At 43.4% G+C, this 18,203-nt stretch overlaps 1 long non-coding RNA gene across 1 annotated transcript; it reads right to left on the reverse strand.

The window, feature by feature from the left end:
- Positions 1 to 7,549: 7,549 nt before the first annotated feature.
- Positions 7,550 to 9,006, reverse strand: LOC123050986 (uncharacterized). Its single transcript, XR_006423880.1, has 2 exons — positions 8,618 to 9,006; positions 7,550 to 8,067 (listed from the first exon to the last, which is right to left on the reverse strand). It is a non-coding gene; the product is annotated as an uncharacterized lncRNA (long non-coding RNA).
- Positions 9,007 to 18,203: the final 9,197 nt, after the last annotated feature.

The raw sequence follows: 18,203 nt of genomic DNA on the forward strand, positions 1-18,203 counted from the left end.
ATTGTGTCCACATCGGTGTCCCTGTGCCATGGAGTTCTGATTCGTCGTCGTTCCGCTGTCGCGTAGTTGTCGTAATCGAGGCCCCTTTATGTTCACTAAATAATGTACATATTGTTCAGCCGCACCGTGTGTGCCGCTTGGCCTCGCTACTTGATGTAATATCGAACTATGTTTCCGCTAGCATCAATAAAGCGGTTGTTTTTTGTACCAAGATGTTGTGTGTTGCCAGAAGACTTGATCTTTGGGCTGGCAATGCAAGGTAAACCGGTTGCTCTGAGCCGGGGTGCCACAACCACTGCATTCCAAGAAGAGACAACAAATTTGTTACATCATCTGTTATTGCTACAAAGTATATATGGCTGGCTTATAGGAGCAAATCCCAGTTGGAAGTTAGAGGATTTGAGGAAAATTGTACTAGAGAACCTATCTACTGATGTGACAGTTGCATAGTGTAAGAAGGCAAAGAGAATGGTCATGTAGAAACGATTTCATTCCACTGAACGGGAGTACTCCAAAATGTGTAAGTATCAGTTAGAGCTCTTAAGAAATAACCCTGGAAGCACAGTTGCGGTAAAGTTGGACCAAGATGAAAAGGATCGATCATATGTATTTCAAAGGTTTTACATGTGTTTTGATGCCTTGAGAAAGGTTTCCTGGCAGGTTGTAGAAACTTTGCTGGCCTTGAAGGTTGTTTTTTCAAAGGTGCTTGTTATGGGTAGATGTTGTGTGATATAGGAAGAGATGCAAATAACCAGATGTATCCTATTGCTTGGGCTTTTGTGGAGAAAGAGACCTTGATTCATGGTTTTAGTTTCTTTCAATATTAAACAAGGACTTGAAATAGGTAATCAAGCAGATGGGTGGGTATTTATGTTAGATCAGCAAAAGCAACTTATAGGAGCAATTGATGACATTTTCCCTAAAGCTGAGCATATAATGTGTGCAACACACGTATATGCTAATTGGAAGGAAAAAACACCCTGACCATGATCTTCAGAAAAGGTTTTGGAGATGTGCAAAATCTCCAAACAAAGTGAGTTTCAACTACAACATGGCAAGGCTAGCACAGTTCCCTGTTGAGGGTGCTAAAGACATGATGGACACTGATCTAGTTCATTGGAGCAGGGTGTACATGAAACTAGAGTCCAATTATGATTCAGTGGGTAACAACATGTGTGAGTCTTTCAACAACTACATCCTATTAGCTAGGTACCCATCTCTATTCTTGAGTGGATCAGATGCAAAATTATGGTCGGAATACAAGAAAATAGATGGAATTCAATTAACTAGAAAGGAACTATAGGTCCCAACATTTTTGAAAAACTAAAGAAAAACATAAGGAGATCGGGTTTCTGTCATGTAATGTGGAATGGGAAAGATGGCTTTGAAGTGCAAGAGCATGAGAAATTCAAATTTACAGTGAACTTGCAGCAATGGACTTGCTCATGTAGGTATTGGCAGCTCTCAGGATTACCATGTTGCCATGGCATTAGTGTCATCTATAAAATAGGGTGGAAAATTGATGACTATATTCCTCCTTGCTATTTCATAGAAGTGTACAACAAGATATATGATCATCACTTATAACCTTTGAAGGGAGAGGAGAGTTGGCCTATTTCAACTAATCCAATACCTTGCCACTACTACGTTTGCTAACTAGCGGTGGCGGGTGCCTCATCTGAGTCATCTCGCCGCCACTCTTTTGAGTTCACCTATAAGGCTTTTCCCAGTAGTGCCGATGCCTCCGCACAGGCTGGTCGCCCTGCGCCAAACACCACCGAGGCGAGGAGAAAAGGCGCCCCGACGCTAGCCACAGCCAGGGGCTTTGCCCTGGCGGCTGCGGCGAGGGAAGGAGGAGGAGGTACCGTGCGGCGGGATCTGGCGCCGCTGCCTGGGTCACCCACGGGGGAAGGGGCGCAGGGGCTAGGGAGTGGCCGCGTGGTTTTTTTTTACATCCTCGTAGGTGCTTGTAGGGATTGAGTGTGTGGGTGAGTATTCATAGGGTTGAATATGTGAACGAGGTGTACGTGAGTTTCTGCGTTTGTAACTGAGAATGGTTTTTCCGCACCCAGATACATTATAGCAACGATGAAGAGTAATGTGTTTCTAAAGAAAATAAAGAGTCCCCTATCCTAAACAAGGTGCAACGCAAAAACATGTAGATATATGATGTTGAGTAAATTACAAAAAAAACACTATAGTTGAATACCCTCGTTCAGAAAACCACCACCTTTCATTTTTTTCAGAAAACCGCCACCATTGTGCTCAGTTTGCGAAAAACACTGATTGCTCCATTAGAAAATTTTGAATGAAAGCCTGACTAGTGGGTCCTGATGGCAGGTCCATGTGGCGGACCATAGACGGTGCTGCTGGTCAACCTGATCTCCCTGACTTATCTTTACATGCAGCCACATGTGGGACTCGTTGTGGTTAACCCCATTAGTCAACAACCCGTGCATCAGCACGGGCTAGCTTTTTTGAAGATCATACATCCATTTAAAAATCGGTAACATTTCTTGTGTGTTGTTTGCTTGACGATTTTCAATATTATATGAAAATGAATATGTTGCTTTTGAATAGAGACTATTGAAAACATATTTTTTTGGATCGAATGTTACTATTTATGCTCGGCAGTGGTTGTTTTATATATACATCATTGAGTAACATTTAGGCTTTTTGCTTTTGAAAAATATTTAGTGAGAAACTTTGGAATTATTTCTAATCATTTTTCAATGATGAGTTTGGCTATTATCTATTGGTATAATTGGACATTTACCTGCTTATTTTTTTTACAACATAAACTTTAGCAACCGTAGAAAGTAATACAATTGTTTATCTGAGGTATGGAAAAGTTGAAACAAATAGTTTTGAAAATTAGTAGGCCATGGGATGAAATTAAAGTTGAGTGAATAGGATTAGTAATGCTATATTAAAACAGTTATCAAGTAGGATATTGTCATAATTTAAACAAATACCTCTTTAGCATCTTGAATACAAAATACGTACACTATCAATTTTCATAGGATACTATCAACATCCCTTTTTGATGGCATTGTTGGTATGACAGAGAAACAGAAAACTCTAGGAAAAAAAAGCCGAAAGTGCAATAGAGTTCTAAAATAAGAGTGTACGCTATAACTTATATAAATCAAGTACCAATAGGGTTTATCCAAAGATTTTCTTCGACAGAGAACAATTGGGAAATTTTCACATGGGATGGGCATTGGAAGTGCGACCCACCAAGTAGTCAAAACCATTTATCTTAATGTGCTACATCCTTGAATGTTATGGAAAAGGTAATAAGCACAACCTATACCGAAGTCTCCATAGTTTCTTTGCACCATATTCTCATGAGCAACTACGGCATTAATGGAAGTTATACCACAACTTTAGAATCGGTGAAATTAAAAATATATGCCATATTTAGAAGCAGGGTAAACTTGTCCTGGCTTATGCATTGCAGGCATCATTTTGTGTCTAATCATGCTAGATTTGTAACACTAACAATAGATGTAGAAGTAAATGTGGACTTTGACTTTATCACGTAATAGGTGAAGATACTAAGACGACAAACTCAGCATGTGATATTTCTGCCTCTTGAGTCGAGTGTCAGTCCACTATAAAATAGGCGCATCCCCATTATAATAGGGACGTGGATAGGCAGCGCGCGGGCGCTAGATGGAGTGCCCGAGCATACCCTCTATATTAGGAAACCTATGTGCCATGTCATCCTACTCTGTCAAAAAAGGAAAGTACATGAGCCTTCAACCTCACGTTGCCTCAGTCAAGAGCCCACGTGCATTAATTTTCGGGTTTCAAAAAATTTAAAAAGCTATAACTTTTGATTCAAGCATCCGAATGAAGATCCGCTTTCACCGCTGGGTTTCTCTTGACGAGCTCTTCAAAACTAGATCCCATATGGGTAGGTTTCGACAAAGTTTATTTTAGAGCAACTTTGGATGCTATAGAGGCAACTTTAGTGCTATAGGAGAGCAACTCCTTTTTATTGCCTAATATGACTACCTATGAGTCGGGAGTCCTTCTAAATTAGTTACCATGACCAACAATGATTTGTTTCACCTCTAAGTAGCACTATAGGGAAGTAGCTCCTTCTTTTTTGCCTAGTAGGACTACCCATTAGGTTGGTTTGTGTAAAAAGAATGAGAAAAATCACACGAAACATGAGGTAGTGCTACATGCAAGCAACTTCACTGCACTACGTGCACCTGTTAATTTGCTAACATTATCCCAAATTACCTATCGTGGCTGCTCAGTTGTCTATAAATACTATCGAATTTCCTATCATTGATGCCTAGTTGCCTACCATTGTTGACCAGTTGCCTACATATAGTGTGAAGTTGTTTATCCTTGCTTTTCTAAGTTGCCTATAACACTATAAAGTTGCCTACCGGTGATGCTTAGTTGCCTGCTATTGGTAATTAGTTGCCTACCATTGCTGCTCAGTTGCCTAACTTTACAAAATAGTTGCCTAGATATAGTTTGAAGTTGCTTACCATTGCTTTTCTAAGTTTCCTACAACACTATAAAGTTGCCTACCAGTGATGCTTAGTTGCCTGCTATTGGTAATTAGTTTCCTAGCATTGCTGCTTAGTTGCCTAACTTTACAAATTAGTCGCATACATATAGTATGAAATTGCTTATCATTGCTTTTCTAAGTTGCCTACAACACTCTGAAGTTGATTACCAGTGATATTAGTTGCTTGCAATTACTATTTCAGTTGCCTACAATACATACCAAAGTTGCAGATTAGTGTTGCTAAGTTGCCTGAAACTAAGTTGCTTACCATACCTAAAAGTATTGTAAGCAACTAAGCATGCCATTAAGCTACTCGCTAGTCATAGCAACAAGCTTAGTGTAAATGTAAGCCTAGCTCGAAATACTAAGTTGCCAGCTATACTATAAACTTGGAGGTGAAGCTAGTTATGGTAGAATACTTGCTAGTTATGGTACGAAACTTAGAGATGAAGCTAGTTAACTTCGTAGTCATGATAGCCAACTTTGAAGGGGTCTTTGATGATAGGCAGTCATACTTCACACACTAACAAGAAGTTGCTTTCATATAACACTAAAGTTGCTTCCTTAGCACCCAAAGTTGCTCGAGAAAAAAATTTAGTCGAAACATACTCGTATGGGATCTAGTTTTGAAGAGCTCGTCGCGGGGAACCTAGTGGTGAAAACAGATCTTGATTTTGATGTTCGGTTTAAAAGTTATAGCTTTTTGAAAATTGAAAAACGTAAACTAAATGCATGCACGTGAGAACTTGCTGATAAGTCAAGGACGGGAAGGCACGCGGAAACGCAGTGACCATGTGCTTTTCCCTACACGTTAAGTCCTCTCTGTGGGCCCCTTGGGTAGGTTTTATTTCTACTATCCATTAGGGGACCACGTGAGGGAGGGAGACAGTGGACAAGAGCGTGCGCTCGAGACAACGAACAAGCGCAGCTGCGTTCTTAAGAATTCAGGTTATAATAGAGGTTAAATTTTTTTTTTTGAACTCATAACCTTCTAGGTGTGTATATCCCGAAATATGAGATCAAGGTATATAAGGAGAAATATGTTCAATAAAATCAGAGCTGCAGCCATGCTGGAATCCCCTAGACCATCCATAAACGTCTTCAAATATAAATTACTAATTTATTTGAAGTGACTTAATGTTTGTGAAATCTGATCCCAGAATTGTACATCAAATTAATCGCGAAATATAACCAACAAAGAAAAAACTGATTTTAGAGTACTGGTTGCAAGAAAATTCTCAGTAATTACCTTTTGCAGAATGGAACATGACCAAGGATCCCCGGCGGATAGCAAGGTTGCAAAATAACCCAATGCGCACAACTTCGACTATTCGTGCTAAACCTCGATAGAGTATACAGTTCTTCTAACTTTTGGACTCCAAAACAATACTTGAACAAATTTTGCAAGTAGAGAAAAGGCGACACCATAGAAACTGAACTTATGTCATGAAAAAACTATAAGATTCATGATGAAAATATGACAACAAAACCATCTGACTAAGTTGATGTTCGCTTCTGTGTCGTGCTAGCTGCTGAGCTTGACACGTCCATGCAACCCTCCATGGCGTTGCACTTGCCTTGTCAACGCATCCGCCTTCACCACTTCCAGCTCCTATCACCTCCACCTTCCCCGAGGGTGTCGGCGTTCAACTGGCAGACATGAACTTGATTGGCTTCGTCCCAAGAAAATACAATTGTGCTTCTATGTTGTTCAACACAGGAATATGCGAACGCATTGCTTCATATTATGGTCCAGATGTGGTTCCGTTGGGCATGTTGCCCCTTCTTTGCTGCCGCCTTGTTACCGTTGCTGCTGCTGCTACTTCTCTCGTGGATGGTTGTGTTGTGTTCTCATCTTTGCAACGTTCGCTCCACCGCTGTCTCTGATACACAACCATCCTTGGCTGGTATGGAAAAGTAGGAACCGTTGAGTGATTGTTGCCCTGACCCTCTCAAATTGCCAGATTGCTGAACTCCTGAAGTCCCACCGTGAGCTGTGACGGTTCGCCTTGCCGCTTCTCCAAGGAGCGACTTCCGATATATATAAATACTTTTTTCAGGTGGGAGCCTCCACCACCGTTGATTCTTTAAAAACATGGGACATGGCAATCATAAATCAGTCTAGTTTTCAGTCCAATATAGATCAAAAGAACATATGACTATTAGGGCATGAAGAGTTGGGAAATACTAACGAAAATTCAATATAAGAATCCAGAATTAAACAAAAACATGGATGATGTCTCATTGCCCGCCCATCCACGCAAGATGATGCTACCGTCGACTTCATCGAGTGTCGCCGCCCAACTCATCTTCTATTCCATGATGTAATTCTTTGCACTGTGCTGGCCGGAGGACGACGAAAGGATAGATGGGAGGAGTCCGCCGTAGTTCCCCGCAGACAGAAGCCACCCGATCTACATCAAACTGCAATTTGATACACTTGTTCCCGTTGCACCAATAATCCTGGGAATTTATGGGCTGAAGAAGAGAACCTAGATTGCAGCCTGTTTAAACTTTGAAAACATTGAAGCTGCGACAGAAGGTTAGAAATTAAGGAAGGGATCGACTGATTCTTGACTGGATCACTTGTTGTTTTAGGCCGATTGCATGATCGATGGAACTTCGATATTGGGGAGGCCATGGAGGGGCGATCCAGCAGTGGGGTACTGGTAGACCTGAAGAAGTATGGCAGATTGCATTGGCGTTTCCTTTTTTCAGGTAGGAAGGAGGCTACGATTATATGAGTTTGTTTTCCTTTTTTTAATTGTAAACAGGGAAGGACGTGGGTGGGGTGAGAGGAGTCCCTGATCCTCACGCTGGAAACGGGGAAGGACATGGGATGGAGTCCCAGATCGTCACGTTAGTGGAAGAGTTGGACCCATCATCTGAAGGTTATAATTCAATCATTAGTCAATCCAACGGATTAAATTTTCGTTTGGTGCCTCCGATTAGTAAATATAAGATTTTAACATAAATATAGCCAGTTATTTAACCATGGGGACCGACCCGTCATTGTACTGTTGGCGGTTGAACCGAAGCAATCTTTACCTTTATCTTTATCTAATAATAAAGAAAATTGGGTAGCGATGTTTCATAAAAGTCCATCTGTTTCTGAGAATTCGACCCGCGGTCCTATTGTTAAGTGGCTAATCCCAAATAACGATTCGTTTTTACATAAAGGGCCCTGCAGTTTTTATTATTCGAGCTGCAACCACAGGATAGGCAAGAGGCGGCGCGTGGTTGGCGGTCTGGGCGGCGGGACGGACGGATCGAGCCCAACGGAGAGGTGGCGGCCCGAAGGCAGGACGAGCTCCAAGGCGGCGGATGAATGGGTGCTCCTCTCGGTCGTCCTCCTCCCGACCGCAGGACAGGCAAGAGGCAACTCTTGGTTGGTGGTCTGGGCGGCGGATACGGCTGCTCCGGCGTGGATCCAGCGGCGGGGCGGACAGATCGAGGCCGACGGAGAGGTGGTGGGCCGGAGGCGGGGCGAGCTCCAAGGCGGCGGGGTTGTTCCATGGCGACTTCCTTCCCTGTAGAAAACAAAGATTAGTGACAAAGAGAAGAAGGAGAAGGAAAAAGGACAAAGGGGCGGCGGCAGCTGCTGGGATGGCCTGCTCGTGGCATAGCTAGAGCTCCTCTCCAAGCACGGTTGGAGGCAGGAAGGCCGGGTTGCTAGAGTGGGAAGAAGGGGGATTTGCGAATGGGGAAGAATAAAAACGACTGCGGTTGCGTGGTTTTGCTGTAAAAATAGGTTTATTATCAGAATAAATAGTATCACCTCGCTCCTTTGTAATCAATAGGATCAATTTATATACACCAGCTGATTGAGGCATCTACAAGCAGAGGAAGGGAACTGAAGAAACTAGTACAAGCACACAATCGGCATCAACAACCATAGGAAGAAGGGAACAGAACGAAGAAGCACAATCCGATCAGCAGGAGGACGGACGGCCCCTTGAGAAATAGAAAATGTGTCAATACACAGTATGATTTGGGCTACTAGATTCGCTGATGACAGAACCACAAGATCACTTGCATCCCCACACGCACAGCGTCTCCAGCCACCAAAACAGCACTCACCGCGTCGCATGAGTAACTCCGGAGAGCCACAACAGGTAGTCGGCTTGGAGCTCCTCAAGTTGTAGCGCCCGGCCCTTGGAGCCAGCTCGTGCGGGCTAGCAGCAGCGAGCCCCTGCCTTGCAAAAAACCCTCAGCTTGCGCGCGCGGCGAGCACGACAGCGCCTCCTCCGGCAGCATCGGAGCGCGCCCGGACGACGGAAGCTTCTTGCAGCAAGACACCCTGCCGTGCATCGTCTCCAACGTCACCCGTCGACACAGTTGCCTCGCGAATGAAGATGAGGAAAGTGAGAGGGAGGGGGAAGAAGAGGAAGAAACAGGACGAGAGGTCGAGAGGATAAGATTTCAGCGGTGGGAACGAGGGGGAGGGGGGATAAGGCGTCGCGCCGCAGGACACGTGATGATAGGAAGAGGCTTCTTAGATCAGTGACTTGGAAAAGGAACGGAATATAGTCTTGCAAACAAAAAACAACCAACATTTCCTAAAATAAATACTAAGCCTGTTTGCTTTTTTTTGCGAAAAATACCTCCGAACTATATTAAAACAAGCCAATGGTACAAAGCACTCCCAAAAGAATGAAAATTACAAAAAAAATACTAGGCTGAGGGCGCGCCGCTGCTGCCGTTGCCACCGCTCGCACACAGAGCCAGCGCGATCTTGAAACCTGCAGACGGACTGAAACACGGACGGAAGTCACCAGCCTCGGCCAAAAACCAACACGCCAGAAGAAGGAAGAACGGCCATCGCTTGACCACGCCGGCAGAAACATGGTTCAAAGGTCCACAAACAACACCTGAAGATACGACGAAATGCGCCGCCGGCATCCACCGAGGCACCGCCACATTACCCCCAACTCCCTCATGGCAAGGTTAGGAACCACCTTACCACGACGAAGAGAGAAGCAGGGGACCAAATTTCCCGCATCCGGCCATCACCTCCGCCATGAAGACCACACCAGGAGAACCAAACCTCACCAGACCGACTGATCGAGGAGGAAACCATGTCGGAAGCTCACCGACTCTGCCACATAGGACCTCGCCGGGATGGGGATCGAACTCCAACAACCTTATTCCACCACGACGCCAGCACCACCACCTCGCTAGCACCGCCGGAGACCACTACCCTACTATCTACACGCGTCAGGCACAGATCCAAACCCCCCCCCCCCCTACTCTCCAGCCGCGGTTGGAGAGGGAGGAGACCGTCGACTCGGCCGTCAGCGGAGCGAGGAACTTCCCTTTCGCGAACTTGTTTGCTTTTGAATATTAACAAGCAAATTATATATAAACAATCCTACTTCAATGCACCACAATTCTTCCGTTCGGTGATGGTACAATGCCGAAGGAGACGCCGTCAAAGACATGGATGCGGCTTCATCAATTTTGAATTGTGGACACCAACCACGGTGTCAAACATGAAAAGTGTCATCATGAATGAGTCACTAAAAATGTGATGCTTTTTTTCTTCCAGTGCAACGCACGGCGCATTAAATTGCAGCATACAAAGGCTAAAGGAAGTCTTCTTTTGAAAAACACGTATAAACGTAGGCACTCACAAACATACATACACACTCACCCTAGAGAGACTCGGCCGACGGGTCTTCAGATTGATAAAGTCACCACAAACGTCTCGCTATCAATGCAAATGAGTTCGACCCTCTGTATATCCCACTAAAAACAGATACACCACTCCTCTTCTACCCAATGATAGTGCTAAGTTGAAGGAGGCGCTAACAAAGGCTATGACTTTCTCAACTTGATGCTTCATGGTGTAGATACCATCAATCTTTTTTTTTTCTTAACCGCGGACATTGTGTGTGTGTTTTTTAAGATAAAGAGTGTTTCACTTTGTTTTCCCTTCCAAAATATCCACATTTTTATAATATATTGACTCTTTTTTAAAAATTCTCAAAATTCCCCCCAAAATGTCCCTTTTCAAAACATTTAAAATTGTTCACAAAAATTAACAAAAATTAATAATTGATTAAAAATCATGTGTTAAAAATGTTTGTCTTGGAAACATGTTTTAGTTCTAATAAAAATCAAAAATTATAAATTGTTCAAATTTTCAAAAAATAAATTAATATTTGTGTTTTTCGAAAAGCAAAAAATAAAACCGATTGACAGACTATTTCATGCACCACTACTCTTCCATCAGATGAAAGACATTAAGGTGGTTTTTTCACATCCACACTTCATGCTTCAAAAATCCATAATAGTGTAATCTTATTACCGATGTTAATCAGAACTACATATATGAAATGTCGTGTAATGGCACACAGAGCAGGTTTTACGATTTTTTCTGCCCGCTGCAACGCACGGGCATTTGTACTAGTTAGGCCTATGTTGTTTACGTCCATATTAGCTCGCCGGAATTAGTTGCTGACGACCTCAACTGACAGCGGAGGTTCACCGTGTGCTTGCTACAGGGCACTATCTTACATGTGGTTTGTGTCATGGGGAAGCTAAGGCTCGCGCGCAATAGAAGTTGCTGGACACGGTCCAAATGGTCGCCGGAATCGAAGCTGGCGAGGGTGAGGAATAAGTAATTCCTCACCCTGGGTGCGGGGGCTGGTATATGGTTAATAAGCTAGGTCGGAATATTATTTTTGAGATAGGAGAAACAGGATAAATCATATGTACCGTATTTGATAGTGCATAGGGTAAGTTCGTATCTACATGATATATTAGAGTTATATACCAATTCTGGGGTATATGCTGCAGACTTAGCGCTGTACTTTCTGAATATTAATGATGTAGTAAAACAGATATGGGAAAAAATATTAGAATTAAGTAAATAGTCAAAATGAGCAGATTATGCAAGAACAAAGTTAAGCATAAAACTTCTTATTTCATGTACGTAAATTCAGAAGATTATACGAGGATGGGAAGCTTAAAAATTTGAGTAAATAACCCAATTACATTAATGTTATCAGGAGGGCATATCGTGTGGTCAATAGACAAGCTTGCTCTCATAACGTTTTGTAAGATGAAATTCAGTTAACTTAAATTCCTTACTAAATCTAATTATGTTTGGAGCATAAATGTACACATACTCTTGCAAATTTACGGAGAGGGGGGCATACTGAAGAACCCCAGCGGCAAAGGCCTGGTTGTGGTCCGTCGTGGTGGGTGGAGACGTAGACCGCATGAACAAGCAAGCAACGGGTGCTAGGTGTGCTGCAAATTGACCACAACATGGCAGATTGCAAAAAATTACAGAATGTTTGTAATGAAAATCAATTCTCCAGTCCACACGCAAGAATGTAAACTCATTCAATCATAATTACAGATAACCGGAGACCAAACTGGAGGCTGTTCAAAAATTCAGCGCATGAAGGAGGGGAGAAATTAAAAAACCAAAAAAGAAACTGAAGCAGTAGCAACGATGTTGCCTGTCTCCTCCCATGAACTCACTTACCCAACAATAATGAATGTTGGCCAGATCAACCCAGCGGCAATCACGCACTGCAGCACCGCGGCGCGGTAATCACAATGGCTGGCTCTGCCGTGAGCACCATCCACAGCACCCGCCCAATACCTAGGGAACCCGCCCCACCTGCCCGGTGACCAGCAGACGTCGAGACAACGTTGTGATCACCACGGCGTGGAGCAGCACACCGGCATGCTAGCCAGCAAACCACCACACCGTCGAGTCCAGATGCTGCTGCACACGAGGCGTCGCTCCCGTGGGTGACTTGTCGCCGACCAAATCCCCCAATCACGACGCCGCCTTTGACCTCCTGCTGTTCGCCATCGAGGATCCTCGAGCAGTTTGCAGGTTACGTTGGCACCAGATCAGAAAATTACGGGAACGTGGGCTGGCTAGTAGCTCTTACGGTTAGCAAGATTACCTCGATTCCAAGGTAATTTTACAACGTGGAAGTAGTGGCTTTGTAAAAAAATATTACAAGACCGATTGGTAAAGTTTTTTTTGACAGCAAGCCGGTTGGTAAAGTTACCTCAGGGAGATGGCTGGTCGGGGGATGGGTGCGATTGGGGCCGAATATGCTGGCTCGGTCGATTGGCGAGGGTGAGGAATAAGTAATTCCTCACCCTGGGTGTCTAATAGAATATATATATATATATGTGTGTGTGTGTGGGAGGGAGGGAGGAGCAGCCATAAGAGGCGCCCAAGTGGGAGGGAAAGAGATGGGGAGAGGGAAAGAAGTGGGAATCCTAATCCACACTTTCCCTTCCCTTCCCCTCCTTCCTTCTCCTCCTAGGCCGGCCTGGGGAGCGCACCAGCCCCTTGTAGCTGGTGCGTTCCCTCTCTTGGCGCATAAGGCCCATAACTTTTGCCGGGGGTACCCGAAACACCTTCCGATGACCCGATAAGTACATGATACTCTTCGGAACACTTTCGGTGTCCGAATACCATCGTCCTATATATCAATCTTTACCTCTCGGCCATTTTGAGACTCCTCGTCATGTCTGTGATCTCATCCGGGGCTCCAAACAACATTCGGTCACCAAATCACATAACTCATATAATACTATATCGTCAATGAACGTTAAGCGTGTGGACCCTATGGGTTGAGAACAATGTAGACATGACCGAGACACCTCTCCAGTCAATAACCAATAGCGGAACCTGGATGCCCATATTGGCTCCTGCATATTCTACGAAGATCTTTATCGGTCGAACCGTTATGACAACACACACAATTCCCTTTGTCCGTTGGTATGTTACTTGCCTGAGATTCGATCGTCGGTATCTCTATACCTAGTTCAATCTCGTTACCGGCAAGTCTCTTTACTCGTTTCGTAATACATCATCCTGAGACTAACTTCATTAGTCATTTGCTTGCAAGGCTTATTATGATGTGTATTATCGAGAGGGCCCAGAGATACCTCTCCGATACTCGGAGTGACAAATCCTAATCTCGATTCATGCCAACCCAACAAAACACCCACGGAGATACCTGTAGAGCATCTTTATAATCACCCATTTACGTTGTGACGCTTGATAGCACTCAAGGCATTCCTCCGGTATCCGGGAGTTGCATGATCTCATAGTCAAAGGAATATGTAATTGACATACATGAAAGCAGTAGCAATAAACTGTACGATCAAATGCTAAGCTAATGGATGGGTCTCGTCCATCACATCATTCTCACAATGATGTGATCCCGTTATCAACGACAACTCATGTCCAAGGTTATGAAACCTTAACCATCTTTGATTAACGAGCTAGTCTTGTAGAGGCTTACTAGGGACACGGTATTTGTTTATGTATTCACACATGTATTTAGATTTACGGTCAATACAATTCTAGCATGAATAATAAACCTTTATCATGAATAAGGAAATATAAAATAATAACAACTTTCTAATTGCCTCTAGGGCATATTTCCATCAATCATAGCCAGTTATTTAACCATGGGGACAGACGTATCATTGTTTGTTTGGGGTTGAACTGAAGCAGTTAGGCATATGCTAATTATGGCCACGTCAGCTTGCCGGAATTAGTTGCTGACGACCTCAACTGGCGGTGGAGGTTCACGGTGTGATTGCTACATGGCACTATCTTACGTGCGGTTTGTGTCACGGGGAAGCTAAGGCTCTCGTGTGGCGGAAGGTGGTGGACACGGTCCAAATGGTCGTCGGAATCAAAGCTGGAGGCGAGGTTGGCGCCGGCAGTGGCACAGGTTGGACGTGGTTGAACCTACTGAACACGTTCAGGCTAACTAGGCTGCTCAAGTGAGAGGAAAACATCTTCCCAGGTGGATGCTTTCACCTGATAGGCAATTTTCGGTTAAATCTCTATATCTTCACTTGGTGAAGACTGAAAGTTGCTTCCCACAAAAATTCCTATGGGAAGTGAAAGTTCCAGTTAAAATCAAATTCTTTCTCTAGCTACTAAATAAGAAAAGCATCCTCAGCAGAGTTAACCTATTGAGGAGAGGTTGGAAAGGGGGGGTTGTATATTTTGTGGCCAGGATGGAAGTATTGATCATTTGTTCTTCTCTTGTTCTGTAGCTAGACTGATCTGGAACTTATTTAGATGTGCTTTTGATCTGCAATCTATACCTCTCAACTTACATGACTGCTTTGGGAAATGGCTCAAAACCTTTCCCAAAGACTATAAAAAGTTGGTGTTGGTAGGCATCTCTGCAATGTTTTGGGTAATTCGGAAATGTAGAAATGTTACCATCTTTGATAGAAAGATACATCATGGTCCTTTGACTGTAATTTCATTACTGTGCAAATGGATCTCGGATTGGGCTAATATTTTGCAGACAAAACAACCAGAGGAAAAGTTGTTGATGCTGGGGGCATGGCTGGTAGAGAAGGTGGAAAATGAAGTCTATGGGGTGATGATCCTCTCCTTCCCTGGTGTTCCAGGGCGATTGCTTGTTTTGGGCATTTTTTAGGTGCTAGTTTTAAATGTGTGATAGCGTTTTGTGTCCCCTTCTGGCATGTGTGCCATCAGCAGTATGTTGCCTGGAGTAGTAGCTAGAATTTGGGGATGATTGATGCCTGGTACTTTGCGCCTTTTATTCTCTTTTTTATACAGTTATATAAGACTTTATGTTACTAGTTTGATGATTTCTATAAATGAAATTGGAGGGGAAACCCTCTTTCATTAAAAAAAAGCTGCTTAGGTGAATAATAGGAACTCATGGAGCCTCCGCATGCTAGTGGGAGAAGAAGGGGAGCACGGACGCTACAATGTGAAATAGAGTAGATGAGATGGGGGCAAACCGAGAGGAGCTCACTGATAACCCACAAGTATAGGGGATCGCAACAGTTTTCGAGGGTAGAGTATTCAACCCAAATTTATTGATTCGACACAAGGGGAGCCAAAGAATATTCTCAAGTATTAGCAGCTGAGTTGTCAATTCAACCACACCTGGAAGACTTAATATCTGCAGCAAAGTATTTAGTAGCAAAGTAGTATGGAAGTAACGGTAACGGTGGCAAAAGTAACAGTAGCAGTTTTTGTAGTAATCGTAACAGTGGCAACGGAAAAGTAACTAAGCAAAGATCAATATGTGAAAAACTCGTAGGCAATGGATCAATGATGGATAATTATGTCGGATGCGATTCCTCATGCAACAGTTATAACATAGGGTGACACAGAACTAGCTCCAGTTCATCAATGTAATGTAGGCATGTATTCCGAATATAGTCATACGTGCTTATGGAAAAGAACTTGCATGGCATCTTTTGTCCTACCCTCCCGTGGCAGCGGGGTCCTATTGGAAACTAAGGGATATTAAGGCCTCCTTTTAATAGAGTACTAGACCAAAGCATTAACACTTAGTGAATACATGGACTCCTCAAACTATGGTCATCACCGGTAGTGGTCTCGATTATTGTCACTTCGGGGTTGCCGGATCATAACACATAGTAGGTGACTATTGACTTTCAAGATAGGATCAAGAACTCACATATATTCATGGAAACATAATAGGTTCAGATCTGAAATCATGGCGCTCGGGCCCTAGTGACAAGCATTAAGCATAGCAAAGTCATAGAAACATCAATCTCAGAACATAATGGATACTAGGGATCAAACCCTAACAAAACTAACTCGATTACATGATAAATCTCATCCAACCAATCACCGTCCAGCAAGCCTACGATGACATTACTCACGCATGGCGGTGAGCATCATGAAATTGGTGATGGAGGATGGTTGATGATGACGACGACGACGGATTCCCCTCTCTGGAGCCCCGAACGGACTCCAGATCAGCCCTCCCAAGAGAGATTAGGGCTTGGCGGCGGCTCCGTATCATAAAATGCGATGAATCCTTCTCCCTAATTTTTTCTCCCCGAACGTGAATATATGGAGTTGGAGTTGAGGTCGGTGGAGTCTCAGGGGGCCCACGAGGCAGGGGGGCGCGCCCCAGGGGGTGGGCGCACCTTGCACCCTCGTGGACAGGGTGTGGCCCCCCTGATGCTGATTCTTTTGCCAGTATTTCTTATTTATTCCAAAAATATTCTCCGTGAAGTTTCAGGTCATTCCGAGAACTTCTATTTCTGCACAAAAATAACAACATGGCAATTCTGCTGAAAACAGCGTTAGTCCGGGTTAGTTCCATTCAAATCATGCAAGTTAGAGTCCAAAACAAGGGCACAAGTGTTTGGAAAAGTAGATACGTTGGATACATATCAACTCCCCCAAGCTTAAACCTTTGCTTGTCCCCAAGCAATTCAGTTGACAAACTGAAAGTGATAAAGAAAACCTTTTACAAACTCTGTTTGATCTTGTTGTTGCAAATATGTAAAGCCAGCATTCAAGTTTTCAGCAAAGATTATGAACTAACCATATTCACAATAACATTTAGGTCTCATGTTTACTCATATCAATGGCATAATCAACTAGCGAGCAATAATAATAAATCTCGGATGACAACACTTTCTCAAAACAATCATAATATGATATAACAAGATGGTATCTCGCTAGCCCTTTCTGAGACCGCAAAACATAAATGCAGAGCACCTCTGAAGATCAAGGACTGATTAGACATTGTAAGTCATGGTAAAAGAGATCCAGTCACAGCCATACTCAATGTAAATTAATAGTAATGCATGCAAATGACAGTGGTGCTCTCCAACTGGTGCTTTTTAATAAGAGGATGATGACTCAACATAAAAGTAAATAGACAGGCCCTTCGCAGAGGGAAGCAGGGATTTGTAGAGGTGCCAGAGCTTGAGTTTTGAAATAGAGATAAATAATATTTTGAGTGGCATACTTTCATTGTCAACATAACAACCATGAGATCTCGATATCTTCCATGCTACACACATTATAGGCGGTTCCCAAACAGAATGGTAAAGTTTATACTCCCCCACCACCAACAAGCATCAATCCATGGCTTGCCCGAAACAACGGGTGCCTCCAACTAACAACAGACCTGGGGGAGTTTTGTTTGCAATTATTTTAATTTGAGCATGGGACTGGGCATCCCGGTCACCGGCCATTTTCTCGTGAATGGTGAGGGGAGTCCACTCATCGTGAGAATAACCCACCTAGCATGGAAGATACAGACAGCCCTAGTTGATACATGAGCTATTCGAGCATACAAAACAGAATTTCATTTGAAGGTTTAGAGTTTGGCACATACAAATTTACTTGGAAGGGCAGGTAGATACCGCATATAGGAAGGTATGGTGGACTCATATGGAATAACTTTGGGGTTTATGGAAGTGGATGCACAAGCAGTATTCCCGCTTAGTACAGGTGAAGGCTAGAAAAAGACTGGGAAGCGACCAACTAGAGAGCGACAACAGTCATGAACATGCATTAAGATTAATAAACAATGAGTGCAAGCATGAGTAGGGTATAATTCACCATGAACATAAATATCGTGGAGGCTATGTTGATTTTGTTTCAACTACATGCATGAACATGTGCCAAGTCAAGCCACTCGAATCGTTCAAAGGAGGATACCACCCTATCATACCACATCACAATCATTTTAATAGCATGTTGGCACGCAAGGTAAACCATTATAATCTCTAATTGTCATTGCAAACATGTTTCATTCATAATAGGCTGAATCAGGAACGATGAACTAATCATATTTACAAAAACAAGATAGGTCGAGTTCATACCAGCTTCTCTCATCTCAAT

Source organism: Triticum aestivum, chromosome 2D (assembly GCF_018294505.1).
Source record: "Triticum aestivum cultivar Chinese Spring chromosome 2D, IWGSC CS RefSeq v2.1, whole genome shotgun sequence".
Taxonomy (NCBI): Eukaryota; Viridiplantae; Streptophyta; class Magnoliopsida; order Poales; family Poaceae; genus Triticum; species Triticum aestivum.